At 38.1% G+C, this 17370-nt stretch overlaps 1 protein-coding gene across 3 annotated transcripts in view; it reads right to left on the bottom strand.

Annotated features, from left to right (window-relative positions):
* Window positions 1-17370, bottom strand: part of LOC131428251 (inositol-pentakisphosphate 2-kinase) — a 240145-nt gene that overhangs the window by 48938 nt on the left and 173837 nt on the right. Inside the window, exon 4 of one of the 3 annotated variants that reach the window (XM_058592038.1) lies at window positions 702-773. The exons of the other annotated variants lie outside the window; for them this stretch is intronic. The gene's annotated coding sequence lies outside the window, so the exon portion shown is untranslated. The remainder of the gene's footprint in view (window positions 1-701; window positions 774-17370) is intronic. 3 annotated transcript variants of the gene reach the window in all.

Here is a 17370-nt window from a genome sequence, read left to right as displayed (position 1 = left end):
ATTGTCATTCCGACTGTACCTTTACATCCACATCAACTGCAAACACGTCTCAAAACTGCCAACTTTTTATCATTTTGCGTTCGCAATCGTCTGGAATAATAAACTCATTACGTTATCAAAAGCAGCCTGTTGATTGCAGTACTTCAGAGCGTAAACAAAGCAAAAGTAAGACTTACTCGCCACGTAAAATCACCCAGACGGCTTGGGCTCGGGTGCACTCGATCCGACAACCATTCCGACAGGGCATTGACGCAATTGAATCTCTCGAGAGCATACGATTTGTCGAAAGGTTTTTTTTTTTTTCATTTACACTCATAAGAGTTTGATTCCATTCATCGAGTATCAACAGAAGCAACAGTAAAGTGCAATTTGGATAATATTATCTCTTTCGTACTCGCCTTGGAGATTGTCGTATGTGGCGATTCCGTGAACGAACGGGATTGTTTTTAATAGACTTATTTTTAACCTTTTTTTTGTTGATTGTAGCAGCTTCGGTATTGTGGTCAGTGATCTCTTAACTCAGAAAAATCATCTGATTAGCATGTTCAAGTGCACTTATCGTAATTGAAGTAATTTTCGTTTAATTATTCCTTCTAGAAGGTAAAAATACTACTTGTCTATCAATATAAAGAAGATCGTTGTAAACATGACCTAATATTTCGAAAATGATAAAAATCAGCTGGACACATGTTAATACTTACAGTTCTTAGTTCGATGAGCCTTTGAGAAATCTGGCAAAATGATATCTACAACTCCGAACACCTTCAGTATTTCTGAAAGAAAATTCGGCTCTAGTAAATCGAATATAACAACAACAGAGATGACGAAACAATGTAAGATAACGCGACAAGTGAACAAATCGCTCTTAAGCCTTGGTTGAACTGCCTATATCCGTATATCAGTACATTATAGTTTTTCGAGTTAGTTTGATCAATGAAACTATACTTCATATCATTTCCAGAATTTGCACAAAAAAGGGGATTTGTTCAGTAAAATATGAAAAAATAGCTACTCTTGTATGTCCCATGTACAGAATACTCGCATATCAGTCCCATATAGCGCGAAGTTAATTAATTTTATGTACCTGTGCTATAATACCAGTGTTTAACGTTTTTTAACGCAAAAAAAACGAAAAAGTTAAAGGACGAATCTTTTTTTCTCAACTTTCCTATTCTCCATATGCGACTAAGATGCAAGTATGGACAGTAAAAGGTAACGATAATGTCTCTCTCGCAAGAAAATAAGTAACGACGAAATCCTGTCATTGATTTCATTCAAGTTGAACTGTTTAAGTTTGTACTAAGCAGTTCAATTTGAACTGCTCTGCACTGACGAATCTGAGTCGAAACGTAAAGATAGTGAAATTGATTATGTGCCCTACTTGTAATAAGGGTAATCCCTAAATAAATTATTTTGTCAGATTTCAGGAGCCTATTTCAAATGAAGAAGAGGAATGGAAAGAAGATCTCAATTGATGATAACATTTAGTTAAAATATTTATTGGTATTGTGTATTTAATTTGAACCTGAGCTGGCATCACTAGGAGTATGATGATTGCTTTTAAAAAAAGTCAAGTTTCAATGTGTATCAAACAACTTATAGTAAAGTAATTGATCGAAACAGTTATTTTGAGTGATAGTGCAATTGTGACGAGTGTGTTTTGATTTGTGAAAAGTGCGAAACAAAAAAATGTTCAAACGATGGAAACTGTGAATTTACCGCCCCAAATTAAACAATGTTAAACGATCGAAGCGCCATCTCCATATCATTGTCGGTATTATCAAATATAAGTTATCAGATTTATATGGAATGTGTAAAAATTAACAAGTCGTGTGATTCAAGCTTAAAATCCAAAATTAGTCTGCAGCAAACCCATCCGCGAGTGTTTGTTTTTTTTAGTAGACAGACCATATTGCGTTGTTTATAGCAATGCGAATAGGAAAAAATAGGATACTGGTGAGATCGTTCCGAGAGAGATCCGTGCTTAACTAGGACGTATCTAAATATAGTTTAGACTGCGAGGAGGATCCATTTGGTATTTTATTATTTTGGTCTATTGAAAAAACAAATCATAATGAATTAAATGTATGAACTGGTAGCGAATCTCCTGACAGCAGGCTGTACGGAATTTCACGAGTTTTGGAAAAAAAATTGTATTTTAGTAGGTATTCACATATTAATACAAAAACACGATAAAATTGCAACGTATTCTCGGTAGCCGGCTACACAGAGCAATGAACACACGGGTGGTCTCTAATATTAATGCTAATTGTATATTTTATTTAAACCTAGCTTCGTGGAAAAAGACTGTGTGATCACTGAATGTGATTTCAATCTTTTTAATTCTAGTCTTAGGGTCTCGGGATGCGCTCTATAGAAATAAGTTTAAAAAGGTTTAATATGTTAGTGTGCAGTTTATGTGGATTTTTTTCCCGGATGGCGCTTTTAGATAATTGTATGGTATTTTGGAAATATCGTCATCCGACAATTATCTTTAATTTTTTTTTAAACCTTACTTGAATAATTTGTTGATCATATGTTACAGTACGACTTCTACTGTGGTCCCTCAGAATAATAGTTTTTTTGCTCACATGACTTATTCAGTCTTACTTAACAATTTCCCAATTTTTTAACCCTATCACATATGGTTTCCAGTGTGCGTGTCGAAAATTTAAGTTCTTCTTTTTGATTCCCATTTTTAGATGCACAAACTCCACCCGTTTGTTCACTTCTGAGGTGCAACACCGGTAAAAATCTATCGCCGGTACCATGATATTTTAATCATCAAATCATGAACCATGTCTTTTTATAAAATTTCATGAACAACATTATTGATATCATGAAAAATAACACATCATTCATGTTTCATTCATGAAATCATGACTTATTTTTCATGATAGATATGATTCATGATTTCATGATTTTCACTCATGGTTCCGGCAGTAGATTTTCATCCGTGAATAAGTATCCAATCTCGTCTAGATAAATGAAGAACATGCGTTGATATTAATTTCGCGGAGCAAAACAGGACAGTCAATCTTATCATTCAAAACATCTGCTATTAATAAATCACGTGCAACATCTCGTCGAACTTGTAGTGTATCGAGACCGATTAGTAACCCGCGTCTCCCGTAGCTTGATAGTTGGTTAGGATTGTTCCACGGTAAACGGCGAAGAGCGAAGCGAATGAATCTGCGTTGTATCGATTCGATGCTACGAGCACCGTTTAAGTTGTGAGGATTTCAAACAACAGAATAGTACTCCAGGGTTGAACGACAGCAGTATAGAGATTTTAAGCAGTATACGTCTGTAAAATGTGTAGCCATCCTCATTACAAATTCTAAGTTGCGGAAGCTTTAGAAACAATATAGCTGATGTGTTGCTTCAATGTCGGTAGCGCATCGAGATCAACACCAAGGTGTTTACCTCACGTCGTCCTGACTATTGGGGATCCTTCCAGAAAGTATTCGATATGGAATGGCTCTTTTTTCTTCGAAAATGTAATGGTCGAGCATTTATCGGGATTCAATTTCATACGGTTAACTTTACACCACTCGGTGAATCTCAATAACTGTCGTTGTAGAAATCCTACATCTTCTGGGCTTCGAATGTAATAGTACATCTTAACGTCATCAATAAACAATAGACGAGGACCCCCTAAAGTAAAGATGACATCGTTGAAGTACAATAAAAATATTGAAGGTCCGAGAAGGCTACCCTGTGGAATTCCGGACGAAGCGATAAGCTTATTGGAAAAGTATTCGCCGATTTTTACTGCCAAACGACAATCCATTAGATATGAGCCAGAGGAGGTAGAAAAGCAGCGAGTGTAATTTTTTGCGGGCTTTTGGTTTCATTTGTAAAGGCACGAGAAAATTTAGTTAGTTAGTTAGTTAGTTAGGGGCACACAAATAAATCTTGTCCATGAGCCCATTAATACGTAAAAGCGGCACTGCATCCAAGTGAAAAATACCGCCATGAAACAGCAAGATTGCCCCTTTCGAAAGGACGTTGCACAACATACAAAACAATCCGTTCGCGATTGGTTCAAAAAAATTAGTTCCTCTGGAAGAATGAGTGAGCAAAAATTCTTTATCGAAGAATCAAAGTACTGAAATCTTTTCAAAAGGAATGAAAGTGATTGAAATCTAAAGAAAAGTGTATCTGTAACTGTATAATTCGATACGATTGAAGTTTTTAAGAACGCATTAGAAATTGCTTATATTAGCGTATATGAAAATATGCACAAAAGTAAACGTGTACTACTTTGAATACATGGAAAAAAAATTCACTATTGTAACCATTAAGAATTATGTTACCGACTAAATATACCTGTTTGCTCTCGTGTGGTTTTTTTGCATTCAAATTCTGCGCGAAAAGATTCATACAGCCAAACCCGCACTTGGAGAAGCAGGCCATAACGAAACGCGAAATGAAATCGATTCTGTTTCCTAACCAGGCACGCTTCACTAGAACCCATACCCAAAAAGAAGCTTCATCTGCGAAAAATTATTCTCGATCAATTGTGATCATTATGTTTCTCCGCTCTGGCGTTTTTCCATATGGTTTCAAGCCTCTAGAAAGGCATTGAAGCTTCCCTTCTTGCAATGTCGCCTGATCGTGATGAAACTGACATGAATTCTTTTTCTTGGAAGTTCAGTCTTGGCTTTACGCAGGTGCAGAGATTTAATCTTTAACTTCTGCGCTTTCCATATTATCGTGCGCACTTTGTGTATGCAAAATCATTTTGATAAATGACTGCTCTCTTCGAAGTTCCGAGCAGCACCTAGTTATAGAGACTACGGCATCGTACCTGACTGATTATGCAATCCCGACCAATGAGGAATAAATTGGAAAATAGAAAAAACTGTACTCGAAAAAACGCAATAGACAAAAATGATCCTCAATTCATTTTCGTTCGATTTTTTTATACTTTTAAGAAACAAATAAACGCTTATTAGCTATGTTTGAGCAAAGTTGATTTGTTCTGCCTCCTCTCCTAGGCTGAATGTTCACACCTTAGACTTAATGCTTCCCCTCAAATCCTGTGCAACAGTTGGGCCATATTTCTTATCCACTTTCTTTCTTCAAACCATTGTCGTTTTTGACGACCTTTCCTGTTTCTCGAAGACGATTTCAATCGTTCAGAATTTTCTCATTGGAATCCTAAATATCTGTCGAGTTTGGCGAATAGAAACAATATCGTTGTCTTCGTACAACTCCATCACACGTTTCACGTAATAGCACGATGCCAAATTCAGCCAAAACAGAGTGTCACCTTCGTGGGACCAGAGAAAGAACAGTAGACGCTTTTGGAGGCATTCTTCTTTGTATATTTTAATGGAGCCGGTCATTTATTTTTATATAACGAATATTTTTATGCTTCGACATTTCGTCCTCTTGACATTCCGACTTTCAGAAAAATGACATCCTCTAATAAATTGCATCCCGTTTTCGGCCTGTATGATGATCTATGACAATCAGCTCAATATGCAAAATAATTTAAGGACCATGAATGCGAAAGCCAAATATGTAAACAAACTCAGTAGTGTTCCCATTCGCCTAAAACGGTGGTGATTCATAGACTCCACAGAGGAAATGCAAATCACGGAGTGCCACTTTCCAGGCCACGGAGGCTAGCCGATCGGCGGATATGTTAAATGAAGTACAGCTGGTTGAGTTACAATACCGGTAGGTACTGAATTTGCAATTTCATCTATTGAAAATCTCCATCAACATTTTCATTGAAGCGTCGTCGTCGTCGTCGTCGTCACCGACGCCACCACCGCCACCGTTGGTGTTTTCTACATTTATTTCCATTCTGTTGCTTTGTGGACGGCACAATTTGCAAGGCTCAGGCATTAATGCGAACCTAATACATTCTATTTCGTCATGGCTGAGGGAAGCGTAAAGAGCGAGTACATCGGCTACTTTTCGCCGGTATAATACAATCAAATATGCAAAACAACAGTTGGTTGTGCAGGAGTTCGGTTTTCTGTCAAACATATGTCCTATAACTCAAATGGCACGCGTGAAATGAATTTTATTTTCTTACAATTTGGATGCCATGTCGTTATTTGATAAGTTTTAAGAATACAATTTGAGCTAAATCTACTGTACCGATTTAGCAACGCAGAACTGTCTATTCAAATCACTGAACAGCCGGACGGACGGATGGACGGACGGACGGACGGATGGACGGACGGACGGATGGACGGACGGACGGACGGATCGCCCGATGTGTCGCTGCCAACTGGAGCAGACAAAAATGAATAGTGAAAGATTCATTGTTATACAAATTGAGTTTGACCCGAGTACATTTATGATCGATTTCTCTTTTATATTTCGTAAATGATGAATAAATAAAAAGAACAATGTCATCATGATGGTATACAGAGAAATAGCCATGATTAAAAAATTATGCAACATGTCTCATTACATCACAAAGTAAGTTCGTGAAATGATTAAGGAGTACCAGTTTATTCATGCAGGATGTTTTCAGTAGACGAACAAGGATAAGTTCACCGTTGAAGCTATTGCGTAATCTTTGCTGTATCATTACAATCCAAAAAACCATATCTGTTTCATAAATTAAGTAAGTTAGAGTTTAAAACATTTAGTGAAGAACTGACGAGACATAATGATTCATTACTTTGTTTAAAAAAAACTACTGCTGTATCCCATCGAGCTCCTGTTGAAGCTTACGGCAAACATGCCACAAAATTTTGACAACCAAAAAAATTTGAAGATGCCGTATTGTTGAACGAAGACAATACCAGTACGGAGCGGTCAAAACATCATTTCTGAACCCAGATAGAAACTTTTACTTCAATCATTATACTCCCCAGATTTGACCCCTTCCGACTATCATTTGTTCTCATCGTTGTTTCTCGCACTGGGCGAGCAGGACTTTACTAATTTTGAAAAAGTGAAAAAATGGCTTCATGGCTGGTCCCTTTAAAAATGAACAATGCTTTCTACGTGATATTCATGAGTTAGTGAAAAGATAGTAAGAATGCACACTTTTGGAAGGCTTTGAATAAAGTATCTTAAGCCTATTACTTACTGGTATCTGCTTGACAGATAGTCAGTACATACAGATTCATACAGTCACACTTGCTAGCCAAGTGCAAACTACAGTCAGTACCTGAAAAATTCATTTAAAAAAGACGTTAACTCATCAAGACTAAAAATTTACGTCATTTGATCAGCTAGGATTTTCTAAAATGCATTGAAGGTGGAATTAGGTCACCTATAATATAGATAATTCATTCCATACTAGACGAACCGAGGAGACTATCATCGAAATTACAGATTCTATGTAATAAATGTTTGATAGTATTATGTTCCTTTGTTCCAATAATGTATTTTTTTTTAGCATCTATTTCTTTCTCTTTCAATCAAATAACTTTACATAATTACTTTCAATATTGTGTCCAACTTTTATTAATTTCATTCATTCATTCACTTTTATTAATCTCATTCATTCATTCACTTATTCACTCATTCAGTCTTTTATTCATTCACTCATTCATTCATTCATTCATTCACTAATTTCATTTATTCATTCATTTATTGATCTTTCATTTAAAGTAACCATTAAGTACGATATGAAAAGAAGAGTAGGTTTTTTGCCCTTTTGAATAAGTGCTACAGTCATCTCGTTAGGACTTTTTCCTGCTCCAATAGCTAAATAAGTTTTTGTTACTCTAAGTATGATTAGTTTTAAAATATCATTCAAAGCCTGTTAAAAACGTGTTCCACAGTGAAAAGAACTAAAAAGATTGCCCTGTATGTGTTTCCAGCATCAAGGAGCGATATTTGTATAAATCTGTTTAGTGTGAGGCGACTTGCAATTTTTACATTCGAACGATGAACCTCTGATGAACTTTTAAACTGTAAACAAACCATCGGCGGCTGTCCAAAAAAGTTCATTCCGTTCATTGTGTGAGGTTATGTCATGTTCGTGTAAAACCTAATTGAAGTAGGCTATCTAGACTGGTTGAGTTGTGGGCAGTTGTTGTTTCGGCGCAAACAGAGCAGAAGATATTTTCAAATTTTTAATATTTATTCGATGGTTGAAATGAAAAGGTATTAAAAATTTCCTGAAACATACTAATTCATACATAATTCATTGAAGGGATTACATTCGTCTCACGTTTAGTTTTCTCCTGTCCGTTCACTTGTCTTCAGTGGAATAACACACTATCCGAGATAGAGAACCTAACTGGTTTACCGCCGATATATATATATATATAAATTTTTCAATGCAGTTTGAATACGGTTGAAACGTTTTGCCTAACTAATTATATTGAGGTTAATTCAGTGCAAATGTGTAATATGTAAAATGTAATCAATCATACCAATTTATCAATACTTGAAACGGCACCTAACTTGAGCCTATCTCAAATTCTTAACGTGCTTATAATTCCTGAGTTTTGATAACTATAACCAATAAATTTAATAATTAATACTGCCTGCCAACGAACCTCACCATCACAACTCACTTTTATCATATCCTGTTCATAAGAATGACACTTCTGATCACTTCCTTCGAATCATGTGAAAGATCCATAGGTTTTAGAGTGGAGGTTGTCTCAGTACGGTGCGTCGACCGAAGGTGCGTTAACAGCAGTGTTTATTCAGTAAGCCGAGTGTGACACAGCTTTTTTTAAAGAAGCCTGATCATCCATCTTCTGAGATTGAATTACTTTTTGATATTTTCAATACGCTTTTTAACTGGTTAAGAAAAAGTTACTTCAACAAAGTGTGATTTACATGATTCTTAATGGTTTATACACGGTATATTGTAAGCTCTGAAATAACCCATTCTTATTCAGAAAGGAATCTTATATTCCACTGGGAGCTCTTATCTAGTATAAATAGTTTATTGCCTTCTTCGCTAATATATAAACGTTATTAGTAATAACATTAGCTTGTTAGCGTCATGTTTATATTTTTATATATTGTTGTTATAGTCATTTTTTCAAGCTGAGGTTGTATGAGTTCGTTTCCAGGGGGCTCCAAATGTGAGTTTTTTGGTGCGGAGAAGTGTAGAGGGCCATTAAAAAAATGTACTAGGCTAACTATTGATCTGTGTGTCTGTATGAGCCCGTTCGTCAATGTGAGCGGGTCATTTCGCCGAATGCCATTTCGCCGAAAGTCGTTTCGCCGAATGGGTCATTTCGCCGAAAGTCGTTTCGCCGAAAGGGTCATTTCGCCGAAAAAGCCATTTCATCGAAAGGGTAATTTTTTAGGGTCAAAAATATCTTTTTGCATTGATATCTCCACATGTGACCCAGCCACATAACCTAAGAAAAAATGACGACGCCAGCTGAGTTGGCCGCCGACCCGCCGTCGGAAGCGGCGGCCTCTTGCATACAAACCTGTAACTGCCTCGTTTGACCGGTCTTCTCAAAGCTGAATTCCTTTGCTTCAATTTTCCGACGAAAGATGCATTAGATATTTTTCCATCTGCACTCAGTTATCGGTAAATTCCGCAAACAATTGTCTGATAGCTACACTAATAAAGTCAACAAGTTATTTTGGGAATTCCGTTCTGAGGATCATGAATAAACCTACAAAAATTATACGAGTCTCTGGATCATATCAGAAGTACGATTGTAGGTCAACAAAACGGGAGTAAACATAATCACTTTTTATTTGTCTTTTTTTTATCAATTCCAATTACGATATTAAGACTAATGACGAATATCGGCAAAATTACCTTTTTGACGAAACGGCTTTCGGCGAAATGATCCTTTAGGCGAAATGGCTTTCGACGAAATGACTCTTCCGGCGAAATGGCATCCGGCGAAACGGCTTTCGGCGAAATGACCCTGATCCTTCGTCAATATTGCCGTCCATGTCCATGTGTGAAATGTCATCACATCAGTTAGAAAAAAGAGACAGCCATTTCAGAGAAGCTACTTTTGTCATTTTCAAAACAATGAATTCATAAAAATTCTGTGTGTAAATTTATCATTACTTCTTCATTACAAAAATATTGGAGAAGCTCAGCAATGGGCTCAAAACTGTTATCCGAACTCTGATTCATCGAAAAGAACCATTTGTTTGCTGAATTTAAGCGTGGTCGTACAGACACCGATGGAGGTGAACGTTCTGGTCGTTCAATTAAGGAGGTTATTCCAGAAAACAAAAAAACTCACAAATGGATTATATATAATCGTATATTGAAGCAATTGACTGATATAGCTGAGGCCGTAAAGATATCAGAAGGCAGTGCACTTACAATTATACATGAACGTTTGACCTTGAGAAAATTCTTTCTCTAGTCGGCTCACAGTCGTCCAAAAACAAATACGTTGAAAGCTGATGGCTCGTAACAGAGTTTAACAATGTTTACACATAATAGATCCGATTTTTTGCGTCGATATGTGACAATGGATGAAACATGGATGCTTCATTTCAATCCGAAATCAAAACGATCATCATCTGAGTGAACTGCTGCCGAAGTGTCCAAAGCCAAAAAAATCAGCTGGGAAGGTTACGGTTTCATTACTTTGGGATAAACATGGTATAATCTTCATCGAACATCTTGAGAAACAAAAATCAATCAATAGCGAACACTACATAGCGTTTTTGAATCGTTTGAATGCAACAATCTAGAAAAGACGACCGCATATGTTGAATAAAAAAACATGATGATATCAGTGGGCAATCCGCCTATCCGTGGGAACTATCATCACAACGCAACGCAAATTGATATTATGGTACTTTTTTTTCTTGTATAGTTCTTTTTGTCATATTGTAACCTACCTATATCATATAAAAAGACTATGCAATCACTGTGAAAACCGACTTTTGAACCGAGACCCGAAGGCAGACTATCATTTACCATTCGACTTAATTCGTCGAGTACGCAAAATTTCTGTGTGTGTATATGTATGTATGTATATATGTAAGTGTGTGAGAGAGAATAATTTGCACTTACTTTTCTCGGAGATGACTGAATCGATTCTCACAAACTTAGACTCAAATAAAAGACACTACCGTCCCATGGATTTTTTTAAATTTGGTATGGATCTGATTTCCGGTTCCGGAATGACAATGAAAAATGTGCGAAAAATTACACAAAATATGCAATTACTTTTCTTAGAAGTAGCTGAGCCGATTTTAACAAACTTAGGTTATTATTGTCATATACAGGGTCCGGCACTCGAAGTGTAACCAATTAAAAAGGCCATAAATTCAGTTTGGAAAATTACTTTTACTTAATTCAAAGTACAAAATGTGTAAAAATAATACAAAATTCAGAATCAATTCACTTTTGCTCGATATGACCACCTTTTGCCTTGACTTGATGACTTGAGAGAGCGAAGGAGTTGCTTCGTTTGGCCGAAAGCGGTCAATTTCCGAACATTGTATTTTCTGACGAGAAAATTTTTCCAATTGAGCAATTCGTAGATGGGCGCTCTCCAATCGTTTTCATCGAGCCTGGCGGCAAGGTAAATGCGACATATTATCGGGAAAGTATTCTGGAGGTTGCTTTGAAGCCGTGGGCAGACAAACATTTCGGTGGCAGACCATGGACGTTTCAGCAGGACTCGGCACCGTCTCACAAAGCTCGAGTGAACCAAGAAATTCTGAATTTTGTATTATTTTTACACATTTTGTACTTTGAATTAAGTAAAAGTAATTTTCCAAACTGAAATTATGGCCTTTTTAATTGGTTACACTTCGAGTGCCGGACCCTGTAGAAATTTTTTTAATTTGTTATGGATCTGACTTCCTGTTTGCCTTCATAGAAGTAGACGGTAAAATGATGATAATTATTTTTAATAATTTTTAATAATTCATAATAATTAATAACTGTAGTTACCAGGTCCTGTAAGTTGAAGACCCCACAAACTTACATGGGACATGCCAGTTCCCGGAATTCTGTTCCGGAAGTTACGTAAATAGTGTTCAAAATCTTTAAAATGAAACTCAATCACTTTCCTAGTGATCACTCAACCGATTTTTTCAAACTAAGAATCAAATGAATGGGATTATGGCCCCATAGAACGCATTTGAATTTTATCCGGATCCGACTTCCGGGTCCGGAAGCATAGGGTGAAGTGTGTTTAAACTCGCAAAATCGTCACTTAGATCGGCGATGCTAAAAAGAGGGAAAAATTCTCCTTAAATCAGCTCAAAACTATTCCAATTTATAGGATATAATAGTTGCTTGCTAATCTTATTAACTTTGGCTATATCGGTTTCCAGTTCTCGGTTCCAGAAGCAACGTAAATAGTGGTCGAAAACTTCAAAACCGAACTCAATTGATTTTCTTAGAGATGGTTGCACGGATGTTCACAAACTAAGGCTCAAATGAAAGAGAATTGTGGTTCGATAAGCTGCATTGCATTCAATTGCATTCGGATCCGACTCGCGGTTCCGGAACTAGAAAGTTAAGTGTGCTGAAAATTTCAAACCGTCACTTAAAGCGAAACTGAAAAAAACGAGAGATTTCTTCCTAAATTGGCAAATTCGAAAGGCCCTGTTAGTTTATACCCAAATAAACTTTTTAGTTTTGATCAAGTTTCAAATTTTTTTTTTTTTTTGAAGAATCTTCTAATGATATTTAAGAAAAGTAAATAATATAAGAAAGGCATCATTATACCACTAGGTGGATTAAAAAAAGTTTTGTTTTAATATTTTTATTCGAAATTTTGACCAATTGTAGAATTGTACGATTTTAGACTAAAGCAGTTTTTCGACTGAAGCAGTGTGAAAAATCAATCTAGATCAATTTTTTATTCAGTCTAGATCAAGTTTTTCACACTGCTTCAGTCGAAAAACTGCTGGTAAAAAAAGTTTAGCATTTTTCAAATGGCAGTCTAGATCAATTTAGAAAAAAACGAAGTATGCTGTAACAATTAACACTGGCAATGTCTACCAAATTTAGCATAGTCAGAGTTACGGAAAAATATCCATTATGTTGTTATACTTCTGTGTATTATGTTGCATCTGTTTGTCAGACATCAAGAGCAAAATTCCACATAGAAATATCGTATCCTGCTTTTTACCTACCAAGCAATCGATAGAAGGTCTTTTAATGAAAGCAATTGTCGAAAGATTGAGCGGAAACCTAATGGCGATGGATTGAAAAACTTCTCCACTATCCTCAACATCATCCACCATTTATTCTAATTCTATCTTAGGTGGGACGCACGAGTCTTGAGTTCATTGGCTCGTGACTGGCTGGATATTTTTTCACATCACGTACTTGTATATACGGAATTGTCCAAAACATGAATTCAATCCGCTCCAACCGCAAAATCCCCATTCGTTATCGAAGCCAGAAACCAAAACTCCGAAAACAAATTCATCAGAGCTGTCCGCTTTCTCGTACGACTTGATTAAATTGAATGATCAATCAAATGGAATTTATTAGTGTTCGGGTGAATAATTTACGACCAAATAAGCAGAATTTCCTCACTTCGAGAGCCTTCAAACCCCACTGCATTTCTTCCTCTCATATAACCAAGCAATCGAATGTTCTGCAAATGAGCAAGATAATATTTGACAAACAAAAATTAATGAAAGGACAACTTTTATGAACTTGGTATCTGGAAGATCACTATTTAATGCAAAACGGAAGATAAACCTTCGCTCAAAGTACACTTTCCCTGAACTAGCGAAAGGCCCTACTTTCTAGCTTACGGGAATCAATAAGTGTGCTAATCGATGTACGCTGGGCTGCCGTTGCATTGCAGCAGCATTAGATGCCCAGCTAGAGTGCCTAACGTACAGATTAACTTTATGCACCGCCATCTTTCATAACTAAATTGACGCCCTTAATAACCGAGAGCCCACGGTAGAGAGTGCAACGGTGAACCACTTCCTAACCGGTAACTTTTACTGACGTTGTTGGGATCTTCCGCTTGCGCGACGAAATGATTAAATTACAAACTAAGTAGCAGCAGCAGCAGCAGCAACTTCGGAATCACGTTGTTACCGAGAAAGCATTTAAGTCAACCATGCGATTTCAAGCAGAATTGCACAAGTTTTGCAAGCATCGACAGCAGACACTTGGTGGGGCCCTGCTTGTCATTATTAAATGACATATCATGTATGAAATCAAGTTTTGGGCCGTTAGGAAAAGGACGCGTTGTGCTGAAAGATACAGGGAAAATGTTAATGATGTAAATGTAATCGTGGCACAATTTATGCGTATTTCATCCGGCGGAAGAGAATAATAACGCCATGGCAAAAAACAAACCTGTTTCAATCCATCTAGTGGTGTAATGATGCCTTTCTCATATAACTTATATATTTTTATATATTATTAGAGGATTCGGTCACAAAAACTTCATTTCAAACTTGAATACAATTATAAAGTTTCTTTGGGTATGGGAAACAGGCGACCGGTATAGTCACAACCGTTTCGATTTGTCATCAACTAACAATACTAGCACATTGGAATAGTTTTAGCACAGTTTTGCAGCATATTTACGTTCTCTGCAACATCACCTAAGAGACAGTTGAAAAATTTTAACAATCTTCGTCTTACAATTCCGGAACCGGAAGTCGGATACGAATGAAATTTCATAGCAATCCATGGAATCATAAAATCTTTTATTTTAACTTATGTTTGTGTAGTTCGATCCAACCGTCTATGATAAATCAACGCAGTACCATTTTGGAATTATTTTCAGTACTCTCGTAAACCGGAAACTGCTATTGCCGAGATAAGTTCGTTTGGCCATCAACCAACCAGATCCGCAAATTAGAGTATTTTTCTGGTCAATTCTAAAGGAATCGTTTCTTCTTGTATGACCACATTTCTGTGGGATTTTAAGCCCTTTCATTTGAAACTATCAGGTGTACAACTTTGCTTCCGCCGTTTTCCGATAGGTGGCTGTACTGGCTGAGGCTGGTTAAAATACATAGATGATAATGCCTTTAAAGTGAGTGTGTACAGTGCCTAACGAATTGTCATCGCCGTTTCAGGGGCAGTTGTTCTTGTTTTCGTATTATTCACGCTCGAAAATGTCAGTTTATGTGCCCAATTCTCGCCATTTGCGGGAAGTTTTACTTTTCTGTTACAATTCGAAAAAAATGCAACTGAAGCGCATCGAATGCTTTCAGAAACTTACGGTGATGCTGCTCTGAGTAAAAGAACGTGTCGGGAGTGGTTTCAACGGTTTAAAAATGGTGTTTTTGATGTCGAAGACAAACATGATGGTGGAAGAGAAAAAACCTTTCAAAGATGAATAACAATTTACTACGAGCTCTTAAAACCGGGTGAAATCATCACAGAAGATCGCTACCGAACGCAACTGATGCGCCTTAGTCGCGCGCTAAAAGAAAAGCGGCCACAGTATCAAGAGCGACATGGCAAAGTCATCCTCCAACACGACAATGCTCGGCCTCACGTCGCAAAACTGGTCAAAAAGTACCTGGAAACGCTGAAATGGGAAGTCTTGCCCCACCCGCCGTATTTCCCAGATGTAGCCCCCTCTGACTTCCACCTATTCCGTTCGATGGCACACGGCCTGGCAGATCAACATTTTCAATCCTTCGAAGAGTTGGAAAAATGGATTGCTTCAAGGATAGCGTCAAAAGAGGACTCCTTTATTCCGAGCCGGGATCCGAAAATTGCCGGAAAGATGGGAGAAAGTTGTCGCTAGCGACGGACAATACTTTGAATAATACATCTGTAAGCACTTTTTCGCAATGAAGCTTTTAACTTTGGAAAAAAAAACGGCGGAAGCAAAGTTGTACATCTGATATAAACTACCATAACATATTAAATTTGTAAACAGTTTGCTCAAGTTAATATAGATTTAAATGTGGCAACCTTGCACGCACTCGGCTAGGCGGTGGTGTTTTCTTCTTCCGTACCCAAATACACAAACTCGTCAACCATCTCGATATCGTCACCGTCTATCAATATTCGTGGTGGGAGGCGTAGTGTTTCTTCTCTAGAGCCTCTTCCTCTCATGTATTTTGTTTTTGACGCATTTATGGCCAGTCCGATACGCCTAGCTTCAGCATTCAGTCCGATGTAGTTTTCCGTCATCTTCTCAAGGTTACGTGTCACAATATCAATATCGTCAGCGAAGCCAAAAAGTTGTACGGACTTTCGGAAGATCGTGCCACTCGTGTCGATCCTCGCTCTTCGAATCACACCTTCCAAGGCAATATTGAACAAGATACAAGAGAGTCCATCACCTTGCCTTAGCCCTCTCCGAGATTCGAAGGGACTCGAGAGCGTCCCAGATACTCGGACGTAGCACATCACTCTATCCATCGTTGCTTTGACCAATCGCGTCAGTTTATCCGGGAAACCGTATTCGTGCATTATCTGCCATAGCTGTTCTCGATCGATTATGTCGTATGCCGTTTTGAAGTCAATGAATAGGTGATGCGTGAGTACGTTGTATTCACGACACTTCTGGAGTACTTGTCTTATCGCGAATATGTGATCCGCAGTGGCGCGGGCTCCAGTAAATCCCGCTTGGTACGGCCCTACGAATTCCTTTGCTATTGGTGATAGACGACGACAAAGGATTTGGGAGAGTACCATGTAGGCGGCGATGAGCAATGTGATTGCGCGGTAATTGCAACAATCTAACTTATCGCCTTTTTTGTAGACGGGACATACCACTCCATCCATCCATTCCTGCGGTAGAATCTCCTCCTTGCAAATCTTAGAAATCATCCAGTGCAGCGCTCTAGCCAGTGCCTTTCCTCCATGTTTGAGTAGCTCGCCTGGTAACTGGTCATTGCCCGCGGCTTTGTTGTTCCTCAGCTTGCCGATCTCCTCTCTTATCTCCGACAGATCAGGAGCTGAAAATCTATCGTTGGCTGAGCGTGTATCCAGATTGATTCCTGTGCCGTTCTCTGTATCTTGTGCTTCGCCATTAAGATGCTCGTCATAGTACTGCTTCCACCTGTCGATCACCTCACGTCCGTTAATGAGAAGGTTACCACTGGTATCTCTGCACATTTCGGCCTGTGGCGTGAAGCCTCTACGTGAGCGGTTCACCTTCTCATAGAATTTCCGTGTATCATATGCGCGGTACAGCTGTTCCATCGCTTCGCGATCTTGGTCTTCCTGGTGGCGCTTTTTTCTCCGGAAAACCGTGTTCTGTCTGTTCCGTGCCTGTCTGTATCGTTCCTCGTTCGCTCTAGTGCGGTGTTGCAGCATCCTCGCCCTTGCTGCATTCTTCTTTTCGACCAACTGCTGACATTCGCCGTCAAACCAGTCATTTCCTCGATTCGATAACCTCGTACTTAGTACGGTTGCAGCCTCCAGCCGGTTGCTCCTCCAGTCGTCTTCAAGAGTCGCCGCGCCAAGCTGCTCTTCCGTTGGTAGCACTTGCTCCAGTTGTTGCGCGTATTCCTCGGCAGTACGAA

This window comes from Malaya genurostris, chromosome 2 (assembly GCF_030247185.1).
Source record: "Malaya genurostris strain Urasoe2022 chromosome 2, Malgen_1.1, whole genome shotgun sequence".
NCBI lineage: Eukaryota > Metazoa > Arthropoda > Insecta > Diptera > Culicidae > Malaya > Malaya genurostris.
This window is presented reverse-complemented; position numbering and strand designations above follow the sequence as displayed.